Here is a 14,294-nt window from a genome sequence, read left to right as displayed (position 1 = left end):
TCTTCGCCCTTCCATATTCCTATTGCACTATTTTTGTTATTGTGCCCTCTTCACGGAGTCAAAGTATTTCAAAGTATCATATATATAAAATCGTCCAATCGTGTTCATGAATGTTGTCGTCAAGGTAAATGCGAAATATTATCGGGAAAGTATTCTGGAGGTTGCTTTGAAGCCGTGGGTAGACCAAGATCTCGGTGGCGACAATGGGCGTTTCAACAAAACTCCGCACCGTCTCATAAAGCTCGAGTGAACCTAGAATGGCTAATAAACAACGTTCCGAACTTCATAACGTCCACACAATGGCTCTCAAATTCACCAGATGGGAATCCGATGGATTATTCTCTTTAAGCCAGTTTGGAGAGCAAAGTCTGAACTAAAAGATTCACCAGTCTCGAGGCGCTGAAAAAAGCCATTGTCCGTGAGTGGGCCAAAATACCTGCAAGTCACATTCGGGCAGCTTGCGATTCATTTCTGAACCGTCTCAAGGCCATAGTCAAGCCAAACGGTGGTCTTATCGAGGAAAAGTAAATTGATTCAACTTTTTGTATAATATTATTTTCACACTTTTTTACTTTGAATTGAATAAAAGTAATTTTCCCAACAAAATTTATGGCCTTTTTAATTGATTACACTTCGAGTGCCGGACCCTGTAGAAACAGTTGAAAAGCGGAAAAATTATAATCCGACGAGAAAGATGAGAATATTGACCCCTGAAAATATTCTTTTCTTTGTCAAAAAGTACTTACGTTTAACACTGTTATCGCTTTTTGAAAATGAACCAGTCGCATTTCCATTCTTCTTTTTCACCTACTTACACAAAAGTGAGGCGAATATATTAAAGGTGGTATCGGCAAGCCAGCTGATTTATTTTTTTCTTTTGCCGTGTCCGTACGGCTGTCATCCCAGAATGAATCAAGGCGAATTCATTATTTGGTTTCTACTTTTCCAATACTGCACTTTGACAATCAAACGTTCAAAGCATTGTTGTTGGTCTAGGGTCACCGTCTTGATGAGGTTATTCCGAAATGTCATAAGATCATGGACACTTTTTTGCGTTTTATTATTGTTAATAATTCGGAAATAATTGAGTTGGAAAATTTTAATTGAATCAACCCTGCAATACCATTTATGGGCCTCTGTGCTGTAAGAGGTTAAGAGCAAAATGTAGGCGTTTAGATGAGACTAAAAGCATTTTACTGTAGCACACATGAAAGAAAATTTGTGTACTTCACTTGGAAGTAGATAAAAATTTGACATTCTTATTTTTTTTGGCCAATAATAAATCCCATGAAAATACTCAAAATTTGGCATATATACAACATATATATACACCCTTTTTGGGTGTTTGGCTCCATCTATTTGTGGTATGCGTCTTGATGTTCTTTCACAAATGGAGGGACCTACAGATTTTAAGTCGACTCCGAATGACAGATGTTTTTTATGAGGAGAAAATACCCTCGGAAGTTTGTCATTGCCTGCCGAGGGGCGACCGCTATTAGAAAAAAACTTTTTCTTCATTTTGGTGTTTCACGGAGATTCGAACCTACTTTCTTCGAATTCCGAATGGTAGTCTCGCAGCAATTCATTCGACTAGGGCTGAAATATAAAATTTTTCATAGCTCCACCTTTTTATAGAAATATGGCTTGATTCAGTGATCTGGCTTACGAATGGAATAATTCAGACAACAAAAAAAAAAAGAAAGTTGAGACAAATTTGGTTCACCCTCTGAGTTCATTTTAATGAGGGTTGAGAAAGTTTGGCGTTGACTGTTGCAGACTCAGCAGAATTCTTGGTCCTTCACATACATACACACTCGTCTGTGTATATAGCCAACATAAATATAAATTAACTCAAGTATGAATTGTGAATATGAGTGTACCTTGGAGTGCGTGTTTCGCGACTTTTTATAGTCATTTAAAGCACATAAAAAGGCAATTTTAGAAAATTCGTCATTGCTTTGTAAACATTTACACCTACACCAACAAACAACTTCACAAGCAAACAAAAGCCTCAAAGTAGGCAAGTGAGGAGAACAAAGTACACGAAATTGCTGTTGTTGCTGCTACTGCGCTGCTGCATTGCTGCATAAAAAGGTGGGTCAAGTGCAGAAAGCAGGCAAACTGGTGAATGCTAAGGAGTTACAAACTCACACGTGTACATATTTATACGCATACATATGTACATATATGCACTCATACATATGGAAGCGCTTTGCAAAGTTGATATATGTATTTACTAAGCGTTTGTATGTGTGCTTGTCTACTCTTATATGCTAAAACCCATACATATGCACACACATACAAACACAGGCATGCACACATGTGCAAATGAAGCAACTTCTCGTTACGGCAAAGCTTGACTTTATCGCGGACAATTTACTACAAAAACAGTGACATTATTAGGAACATTAAATCATAAAATGAATCTCCGCGAAAACATATTGCTAATGGTGACCTAAAAAAGGCACGGAAAAAATCTTACTACATAGACATTTTTTTTTTATGAAATATAGCCAAGTAAGTAATAATATATTCGCTGATACCAAGACTTTGCTCCATGTTTGGTGGCAGCCAATGATAAATTTATGTTGAGGCTGTGCCCAGTTTTTTTCATAAATTATCAACACGCCTGCGGCAGGACAAGCTATTGTAAGCACAATATGAGCGCGAATTCTTCATACCCGTACATACCTATGAGCTTACCAACAGCAGAGCCATTACTAGGTACCATACATATGTATGTATGTAAGTTTGTTGTACAAACAAATGCGCCTGCATGTACGCGAATATGAAATTTATGCCCCAACTTGCCTGCACAAGCATTGATGAGTACTTGTGTGTGTGTGTGTGGAAACCAGTGATGGCCTCTGCATAGCCAACATAAACTTTGATGTCGCTTGCCACAACTGCTGCTACTGCTTTTGTTAGCTTGCTGCATTGTTGTTGCTACATTTACTTTAACATCATTGTAACAATAGCTGCTAATCCCCTCTCAGCGCGCAAGTGCGCGAACGAACGCTCTTCCATCCGTTGGACCAAACTTTGCTTTGGCTTAACTCTATTCTCGTGTGCTCCACATGGATATGTACGTGTCTGTGTTGTATGTATGTTTGGTATTTTATGTTTGTATGCTAATAAAAACATGTGTGGTATCCATTGTTTTGTGGGTGATTCCATTAAAAATCCGCAACTCACTCAACCAAGACTTTCTGTAGCCAATAGTCATCGCCATAATTTGTGTTGAAATTATAACTGTGAACTGCGTTGTTCAAACATTTTTATAGCAAAAATTAAAATTAAATTAAATTAAAAATTCCTCCAGTAATCTTAATAAGTCGTGAGATTTGCTAGGCAAATATGGCCAAGGCTAAATCTACGTCTGTTCAAGAATATTATAAAATTGAGTAGACTTCAAATTAGGACTTTAGTAGGGACCCTCACAGGATATTGTCTAATAGGAATTCATGCAAGGGGATTAGGCGTTCACATTCAAGATTTCTGTCATAGCTGTAGGAATGAGGAGGAGTTGGAAACAATTCAACACCTCTTTTGCACATGCCCGGCTCTAGCCAGAGGCCGGAACCGATATTTAAGATCCTACTTCCTCATGAATATAGATAATCTATACTCTTTAGATACCAACAACCTTTTACGCTCGGTCCAAAGCTCAGGATGATTCAAACCGTGGATGGCAAAACCTATTGACTTGTGTTAGTTTAAATTCTGTAAATCGCTAATAGCAACAAGCTTGAAGATGTGTAAATTAAAAAAATAAATTTAAAAAATTAGAAAATAAGCGTACTGTATTGTTATCTTGCTTGGTGTACTCGTAGCATTATATTAGAATGAATAAAATTAATTTTTTAAAGCTTTTCGTTTCTCATAAGCATTTTTAAACGCTTTAACTCAGTGTTATAAAAATATTACAATGCTAAAATTTAATTTTTTTTTATTTAAAAAATTATTTTGTAATATTTTTGTTTTTAATTTTTCCAGTGTATGTATGTATCTTTTATTTCTCTAAACCAATCCTTTTTCATAGAAATTTTACTTTTCAACTACCTTGGGCTACATAGGATTAAAACAAAAAATTGAAAATAAGCTTAGTGCACTGTTATTTTGCTTGGTGTATTCGTAGTATTATATTACTATAAAAAAATAATTTGTTAAAGCTTTCCATTCCTCATAAGCATATTTGGACGCTTCAACTCAGTGTTAAAAAATGTTACACCCCTAAACTTTTATTTTATAATATTTAAAAAAAATATTTTTTAATATTTGTGTTTTTAATTGCTATCAATATATGTATGTATTTTTTATTTGCCTAAACCAACTCCTTTTCATAGGCATTTTACGTTTCTTCTATCTTCGTCTACAAAGGGGTACATTTTTATAGTACCGTATGCATGGCAACTCTTTTAGTAAAAAGCCTTTTAAGATTTTCATATTAAAAATTAGGTGGCAATCCTGTATAATATTACATCTAGACCAGTCTATATGTGATATACGTGATTTTTATTAAATTTGTATATTTGTTTTCAACTTTTTTGAATATATTGGAATCTACTTTTTTAATTTTTAATATTTAATTTATTTCTTTTTTTTAATCAAAGCCTTTTGAAATATTTTATTTCGTAATATTTCATTTAAATTTTTAATAAATTTGTAGTTTTGTTTCCAACTTTTTTAAATATTTTTTGGAATATTTTTTTTTAATTTTGAATAAATTTTTATTTTTATTTTCAACTAAAGCTTTTTCAAACATCTTTCCATTGATACTTGAATCATTAGATAATAAGGTATACTTTTCTAGTTTTTTTTATTACAAAGTAAATGGCAACCCTGTACGGAAATACTTGTAAATCAAATTTTATTTATTAACTTTATTTTGTTTTTTACAAAATGTTAAAATAATCGGTACTTTGTTTCCAAAATAGTTGGCAACCCTACTTAAATTTATACTTATTACACTTATTAAATGCTGTACTTTATTTATTATACTTATTGTCAATTTTTGAAACATCTTTCTGTTGATACTAGAATATTTAAATTTGAGGTGTGTATGTGTGTTGATATTTTCACAAATAATTTTTTTAAATATTTTGTATTAAAATTTAATATTTGTAATAAATATTTGTAAATCAAATTGCCTTTAATAGCTCTTTTTTGATTTTTTGCAAAAAATGTTAAATCAATTGATATTTCGTTTAAAAAATAGTTGGTAACCCTACTTAAATTTATACGGCAATTGCCAATTTTTGAAAATTGCTTCGTTTGGTACATATGTACATATGTATATTGTAGTACATGGCGTTAACTCCTGCGCTGATAGTTACATTTTTCTATTCAAAAATTGGGTGGCAGCTCTATTTAAAAACTATTTCTGAATAAAAATATTTCTGAAAAATTAGATGGGAAGTCTGTTCAAAAATATTCCCGAATAAATATATTTCTGAAAAATTAGATGGCAACTATATTCAAAAATGTTCCCGAATAAAAATATGTAAAATTATTTGGAAACTCTATTCAAAAATATTTCTGAATAAAATATTTTTTAACAAATTAGATGGCAATCCTATTCAAAAATGTCCATGAATAAAATTATTTCTGAAAAATTTGATGGCAACTCTATTCAAAAATATTCCTGAATAAATAAATATGTTTCTGAAAAATTAGGTGGCCACTCTAGTAAAATATTCTTGAATAAAAATATTTCTGAAAAATTAGGTGGCAACTCTATTCAAAAATATTCCTGAACAGAAATGTTCCTGAATAAAGCAAACATTGCACTTTCCTGAAGCCGCATTTCTTGGTGAGCAAGCAGGGTACAGCGTATACTCCGCTGGGCTCCAAATCGAACACCTCGGCGTGACACCCGACTACCCACTTCTCACTTTAGTGAAAGTATTATATAATATTTTCTGTGCTAATGGGAATTGGGGTGCCCAGAGAGTACTTTAGGGTACTCAAATTCATGCACTTCCAATTGATTGACAATCAAAATCTTGCCCAACTTGCGTTGATTTCTGCATTGGGAACCAAACTCCAGGTAATACGCCACAAGTCTTTCAACAAAAGTATGCTCCTCCTTACATTGCACTCTTAATAATTCGTATTTTATATGACGTACTAGCAAAACCAATCTCGAATTAAGATCAGAAGGCAATAAAAGCATTCGCGAGCACTCACTGTTCTACGTTCTGCGTTACGGCTCTATCCGCAAAAGTAACGGAAACTGAGCAAGATGGATTGCTGTACGAGCTTTCTAACGACATGAACATTGTAAAATAGCGAAATGATAAATCGGCTTGGCATTTATGGTTATACAGCGTCTGCAAACACAATAGATGGACGAAGTACAGAAGGTCTTGCCTGGCGATATATAAATGGGACAAATTGAGAAAGTCGAAAGAAAGAAAGGTAGCTAGTGAAGTTTCTCGGTTTATACCTAAACGGACGAATAGTTGTAGAACCACATCGTAAGAGGTGTGACTACTTGCAGTTTACTTCCTCATTGACAGTTTTTTGGCACAGCAGATGACATTAAGATCACAGAACCTCAGCTACTGTATTTCGGCAAAAATTTCGCTCTTTCTGTTGGCAGTGACTAATAGCTATTCAAATAATCCCTTTAGCCGACCGCTCTTACGAAGAAATGCGAGAATACAGACTCAGTGTAGGATACAGCGCAGCTAAGCCAACACAGTTAGCCACGAAAAGTGCCACCGCGGCAAGAGACCATCTGAGCTATCCAGCTGAGATAAATATTGTTATGAACATCAGCGTTCAACAACTTGGCTGATCGTGGCTGGGATCCGACATGGACCAGAACTAGTGTTTAGTGCTACCAAGAGATTACACCTTCGCAAAAGTTTAAGCCGGTTTTGCTCAAAATTTGTGTCGTTTTAGAAACTCATACCAAATTTTAGAATAATTGAAATTACTCCGCGCATATCGTAACTTGGCGGCGGAAAACACAACATAATGAACATAGTTGTTGTAGTAGAAATGTCATATTGTGAACTGGATATTGGCATCAGTGGCCAAGATCATGGAAACAAGCGGTCAATGCAGTTCAAAATCCGGCTTCATAGGTATGCACGCGGCACTGTGCCTTAATAGTGCCGCGCCTCGTTATTTTTCTTTAAATATTCAGGCATTTTTTTAACAAAAAAAAAAAACAAACAAAAGTCAAGATTAAGTGCGACGAAGTATGCACTGGAATTGCCCTAAATATATTTTCTATTTATACACATGTGTGTGTGTGTGTTTGCGCACACTCATGCACACGTACATATTAACGGTGGGGCTAAGTAGCTAAAACCAGCTAACAGCCAACAATCCGTCGCAGCCGTCACATGAAAACGTGTTTCTTTTTATAGCTCAAAATGCAGAAACGCTTCCACTTCCCTGAAGTGCCACCGCATATTCCGCATTCGCATACACACAACCTTTCAAGTATTGTATGGCCAGTACTCTTGCTATTTTCCTTTTGCTGCTTTTCTCTTATTTTTCTCCTCATTGTTCTGTGGTGAAAAGCTTGCTGCTACAGCGCAAGCGTTCCATTATATGCACCTGCTCGCTTTGGCGTTTCTTCAGCAGCTCCTGCTGCTCGCTCATATACTCGTACGAGCACACGTAGTTGCGCTCTCATAAGGACAAACTAACACATATGCGTACGCATTCATTCACTCTCGCATGGAAGCGAGCATTTGGCATTTTACATCGCACCTCAAATCCATGCTTCTTTGTTTTGTTTGTTTATTTTTAATTTCTGACAATTTCGCAGCACAGCACAAAGTTCGACTGATTGGAAGCATTGACTGACTCTGCTGGGTTGTTGGGTGGCTTGGTTGGCATTTGGGTAGTTGTCTGCTTGGTTTGGGTGAATTTTCATTGCGGAAGACGCTAAATATAAAACTTACCAAGCTATTAGAGTCGTACGACTATGAAATGTGTGCAAGTAATATAAATGCACACATACATGCAAACGAAGGTGTTGAGTTCTATGTGTTGGTAAAATTTTAGGGAACAATAAATTCATATGTGAAATTATTTTATATATATCACAAGGAGTGCGCCTAAGGTTTAGCAAGCTCATTAAAATTACGGAAAATTTAATCAAATTATAATATGCATATTAATACTCATTACAAAATATAGGGAGCTTAAATAGGGGCATCATAATTTTGTATTCAAATGCAGACATATCCTTAATTTTTGTATGATAACTTGACTTGGGAGTTGTGGATGATAAAAAAATCGGTATTTCTGAAAACTATTTTTTTAAATTTAGTTTCGTATTTATAGTATACATATATTTAAAATATACATATATTTTTTAAGAAAGTTCTCAGTTCACAAAATCTTAGCTTAAATCCTTACAGGCTCAAATGAATATAAGAAATTAAGCCTCATGCCATATTGAAATATCAAAACTTCTCCGAGTTGGCTCTGTAAAAATTATCCTATTTCTCCACTGAAAACCCCTTTACATTAGAAGCTTCCAAGAATCCGTTGGTTCAAGAGTATGCACCTACTTTAGATTTTTATATTCGTAACTGTAAACTCAAGTATTCCATTAGTACAAAATCGTTATCACAGCCTACTGAATTTAAAATGATTCATGACTACTTCTAAATCTAAGTGCCTTATGCAATTTCAGCATACGTTATGAACGGAAGTCGAAAGTAACGAGAATGTTTAATTTAAACGAACCGCGCACGTGGGAACGGATTCATTTTTTTTTCTGATGTTGGTAGGACTATAAGGCACACATTTGTCACTTTTACCTTCATCGGATTATTAGTATCTGCCAGGCCGGCCAGGCAAACAATTCTGGGATTTTGAATGATGATAACGCGCCATCGCACCGAGCCCAAATTGTGCTGGATTATTTGACCAAGCACCAAGTAAATACCATCGTGCAAGCATCCTATTCACTTGATATGACCCCGTGCGACTTCTTTTAGTTTCCCAAGTTGAAGTTACCACTTCGTGGAAGGAGATTTCAATCGATAGAAGAGATCAAAGAGAATTCGGCAAAGGTGCTGAAGGCCATCCCTTCGTCGGCCTACCAGGGGTGCATAGAGGACTGGGTTAAACGTTGGCATATGTGTGTTGCTTCAGACGGGTCATATTTTGAAGAAGATAAAATAAATTTGTCTGAAATTGAACTCTGTGTTGTTTTATTTAAACATTCCCGGTACTTTCAGGACATAGGGTACATAAAGTTTAACATTCAAAAAAGCGGTTTCCTCGCCAAACGAACCTTGCATCTCCTTTTCCATATCTTTTTTTTTCAGATCATGGTTTTATTTACAGAATTGCTTATGAGTAGGCTCTTTTTGATCTGCGAATCTCCATTTAAGGCGGGGCGACGTTCTCTTCGTTTTAGTTAGACGTGATATGCTCACTGTTTGTGCGAGATGGCTCAGGAGTTATTTTTCTGTGCAATTTTTGATTTCGTCATCGGCCATGGGCATTTGCGGGCCTCTATATTTGTTGGCGTTTTTGACGTACCATCGTTTCAGGTTCATTTCGCGGAATCCACTGAAATTTCAATCGGCAAGCTTGAGTGTGCGCGCGCTTGATTAGCTCAACTAGCGGTGTGTCGACCCTCTCAGCCTTATTGTTTTTAGCCGCGCTATTTGCATATGTACGTCTTTCGTTATCGTCGTTACCAGGATCATCTTCTTTACGAGTCAAGCTACTTTTATCATCCAGGCGAGTGGAGCAGTACTCTCTCCATAATTTAAATACATTTAGAGATCTTTCATTTGTTCGTGAAGTCTTCTGTAAGCCACCGAACTTATTATGCACTAACGTTACTTGACCTCTTCGTTTTTTTTCAGATAATATTATACTTTTCCATCCTTTCTCTATGCCCAACAACGCTCAAAAATGACTCGCTTTGCATCCCATCGTGGGTTTTTGTTTGTAGAATGCGTCTCTTATTTTTGGTAAACGGATTGGATTTTGGCAAATATGACTACTTAAAGGTGTTCGTTTCTTTCGTGTCTTTTCAATGTAATCTTGCGGCTTGCTATGGCTATGGCTTTTTTAATGTGAATTTCAAAGCCGTTTTCCAAATTATAGACCCATGTTCCAGCTCAGTATTGATGAGACTTATTTGCTTATAGGACTATCCATTGAGTAGAAAAGATTGGCTACAATCGACCTCATTTTCACATACACCGATTCAATTTGTCTATTGATAGAGAGAAATTAAAAACCTTTCAATTTTTGTGTAGTCGAATTGCTAAGAGTTTAAGCTTTTTGGCAGATTCGTTTTGTGTCTGTTACAGAGAGATAAAGAACCGGATATTACAACCAATTAACAAAACGGAATATAGAGACGTAACCCTCCATCATTTCTAGAAGGACTACTTGCTTCTGCAATGAAGATATTGTAGCTTCTTATTTTAGATTGAATCATTCTCTTACTAACCTGGTACTATACTCTGATAGAACTTGCAGGTTTTATAGGGAGAAATATGAAAACCAAAAGCATGTTCGCCCTCGCGCCTAGCACTGATACACAAGCGGGACAAACATCTGGGTAAACATATTTTACCAGACGAGTAAATAAAACTATAAAATAGGTACAAATACTAAAACGTATTGAGAAAGTAGGCTCAGGGAAATATTGTGAAACCAGAGACGTTTTGTCAGCTCACTGTGTTAAACCCCATAGTAATAATAAAAAAATAGTAATAATATACAAAGTGAACGATTGAAGTGTTACCAACTTCAGACTGCTTGTATCTGTAAAACAGCTCATGACATCAACGACAAAATTGTTCTAATGACAGTTCAATATATTGTTTATAAGCCATCAAAAGCATTTGCGTCTCAGTTTTGTTGAATTTTTTTTTTTCGGTGATGGTATTCAAACGTAATAGTGTGATTGCGTTATATTTGGCTGGAAAATCACAACCAGCCATTTTTCGTGAGCTCAGTCACCTCAAAGCGAATAAAATGTTTGTGCATCGCACTATAAAACGTTACAATGATACTGGTAGCATTGCAAAACGCTCTGGAGGTGGACCAAAAAAAACCGCAACAACGCCAGAAATGGTTCGAAAAGTGAAGGTTCGACTTGAACGAAATCCACGTCGAAGTGGAAGAAAAATGGCCAAAGAACTGAAAATATCGCAAGACAGCATTCGACGCATATTGAAAAAAGAGCTCAAGGTCAAGGCTTACAAGTTCCAAAAATCACACGATCTTTCACCCCAGCAAAAACCAGTTCGGTGCGAAAGAGCAAAGGAGTTGTTGCGCTTGCACGAACGTGGCGAATTTCCTAACATTGTGTTTTCTGATGGAAAAAATGTCCCAATTGAGCAGTTCATAAACACTTAAAACGATCGTGTTTACTTGACCGAACGCTCATACGAGAATTTGAGCCTACGTATGGCCACTCGAAGCAATTTGCCATCGCAAGTAATGGTTTGGGTCGCAGTGACCGCTGATGGACGCTTTCCTATCGTTTCTATGCGACTTATTATCGGGAAAATGTTTTTAAAGCTGCTTTAGAGCCGTGGACACGCAATCATTTTGGTCGTAGAGCATGGACGTTCCAACAGGACTCGGCACCGTCTCATAAAGCTCGTGTGAACTAAGAATTTTTAAAAAATCATGTTGCACACTGCACTTCGCCCACATAATGGCTTTCGAATTATCCACACGCAAATCCGATGGACTATTCCATCTAGTCTATTTTGGAGAGCAAGGTGAGGACTAAAAAATATGCCAGTATGGATGCGCTGAAAAAAGTGTTTATACGAGAATGCGCCAAAATACCTCAAGATCACATTCGTGCAGCATGCAACTCATTTTTTGACCGTGTGACGGCTATAGTCAAGGCAAAAGGTGGTCATATCGAGCTAAAGTGAATATATGTTAAAATTTTAATCATTTTTGAACACTTTTTTCTTTAAAATCAATAAAAACTAATTTCACACAAAAAAGTTATGGTGTTTTGAACAGTATTACAGAAGTTGAAAGTTTCTTTAGCGTCCAGGGTTGGAGACGTTTCACTGGAATACAACATACGTTTTAGGTATTTTTGTTCCACTGCGTAGAATATTTCCTCTTTCTATCATCATCGACATTGTTAGCTTAACAACCCGGTCCGGATTTTGGTTTGCTGTAACATTTGTATGCAGTTCCATTTATCCCTCGCTTGAGTTCGCCAACAGCGTACCTGTATATCAAATAGCTCAGCGTCTCGATCTACGCCATCCAACCATCGGAGTTTTGGTCTTCCTTTACCTCTATTTCTTTTTTCGCGTTAGCGAATATTTTATACGAAATATTAACGAATGCCATCGATCCATAGTTCTCACACTTGTATTTGTTTCCCTTATTCTGGAGTTGGCTATTCCAACTCTCCATTGTCCTGGCATACGCTCATCCTGCCAAGCCCTTCTAAATACGTCGAATATTTCTCTCAGATATGTTTGGCAGATATGTTTAAAAATATCTGGACGTAATTCGTCTGCCCCTGGAGCCCTGTGATTTTTAAGGCGGATTATAGCTCTTACAGATTTATCAACACTTATTTATTCTAAGTCTGGAACGCGGGTTCTGACATTGAGAATTCAAATACATCGTCACATTCGCTGCTTCCATTGAGATGCTCATCAAAGGAATCTACCCATCTGTTTAGAATACGATCATTGTCAGTAAGTAGATTTCTATATTCTTTCCTATCTCTTTCTCTAATACTTTTCTCCTTCCTTTCTTGACTATCTAACCTCTTTCCAGAGCTCTAAATACAATGGGGTTTTTAGATCATTTTCTCTTACACTTCTTCTTTCTCACTTAGACTGGGAGTTATAAATATAAAACACGACTTATTTTTGTTTGCATCCATATAAAGAAACCCTTATGTAGGGTAATGGGTGGATTCTGTGGCTAATTTTATGGCGAAGGGGATCTAAAAGTAGCGGCCTAACTCCAACGCCCTAGGAAAGGCAGCCATTTCTATTTTTATCGTGGTCTAAAAAAGATTACATTTTTTATGCTTACGAGTTCTTTCGGAAGGCAATAAAATTATCTAAATACCAATAAAATTGGTTTTTATGATTTTTATCAGCCACTGATCCGTAGACATTGTAGGAAAAACTACCGCTGCACGCGCCGCAATCAGTCTTAAGCTACGGACACTCTAGCATTCTTGAAAACTTTGAGCTCATCCCCATGGTGCTGGATCATTGTACACCCACGTTAGGTCTGAGCGGACTTTTTTCCACTCATATTCCCTCAAGGAATAACATTTGGCGGCAAGGCATGGCAAATATGTTCACGGATGGCTCGAAGTTGGACGGAAGGGTTGGTGGTGGAGTATTCTGTGAGGAGCTCTCCATCAAGCTCAAATTCAGACTTCCGGACCACTCTAGTGTTTTCCAAGCGAAGGTAGCCGCAATTAAAGTGGCAGTGGATTGGTTGCTTACTTCGGTAATTACCATTAAGGAAGTAAATATTTACTCCGATAGCTAAGCGCCAATTAAGGCCTTGGGCTTGTTGTTTGTGCGTTCGAAATTGCTCCGGAAATGTCTGGCTTGCATCCGAATACCTCGATATCAGACTCATTTGGGTTCCCTGTCACAGCGGCATAGAGGGACCTGCTGGGCTGATGAGCTGGCTAGACAGGGAACTTTGGAGACGGTTTCTGGAAAGATGGGCTTCGAGTCAACTCAGTGAGCGCTGGGCTAGTGTGCACACGTGCAACGTCGCGAGATCCTTCTGCCCACGGGTAGATCGGGGACGCTCGAGAGAACTCCTAAGGCCAACAAAGCCCCTTCTCGAGTTTGGTGGGTATCCTTACCGGACATAGTCCGTTAGGTGTACATGCGATGACACTTGAGGACGAGGGGTAATCATTTCTGCTCTCGTCTGGCAAAGATTTCGACATCTGGGCTCTCATTTTTTCGCTACGCCTGGGATATACCGGGTTTAAATATTATACATCTGGTGAAGTTCATCAGTAGCTTGATGCGGCTAATTACGAACGTAAATCAGCCACCGTCGGCGTCATCGTAAGTGCATGTTCATCATCCCCTAAGGAGCCTTGGGATCCTTCTTCCTTCCCTTCTGCTTTTTCATTTCTCCTGTATGGCTTCACAATGGACGAATTTTGAATATTTGTCCAAGTGGGCTCCAAGCAAGGGCAGCCATTTAACCTAGCCTAACCTATCAGACACTGACCCGGAGCCCAACGGTAAGGTCACCTTCGTCATTACTTTAAACCCATGAAGTAGTACAACCATAAAATTTAATCGTAAATC

The 14,294-nt window shown here is 37.1% G+C and overlaps 1 protein-coding gene across 1 annotated transcript in view; it reads left to right on the top strand.

Annotated features, from left to right (window-relative positions):
* LOC129247654 (uncharacterized) overlaps window positions 1–14,294 on the top strand; it is a 91,818-nt gene that overhangs the window by 8,507 nt on the left and 69,017 nt on the right. The gene's annotated exons all lie outside the window — the stretch shown is intronic.

This window comes from Anastrepha obliqua, chromosome 5, assembly GCF_027943255.1.
Source record: "Anastrepha obliqua isolate idAnaObli1 chromosome 5, idAnaObli1_1.0, whole genome shotgun sequence".
Taxonomy (NCBI): domain Eukaryota; kingdom Metazoa; phylum Arthropoda; class Insecta; order Diptera; family Tephritidae; genus Anastrepha; species Anastrepha obliqua.
The sequence above is the reverse complement of the archived record's forward strand: the minus strand, read 5'-3'. Positions and strand labels throughout refer to the sequence as shown.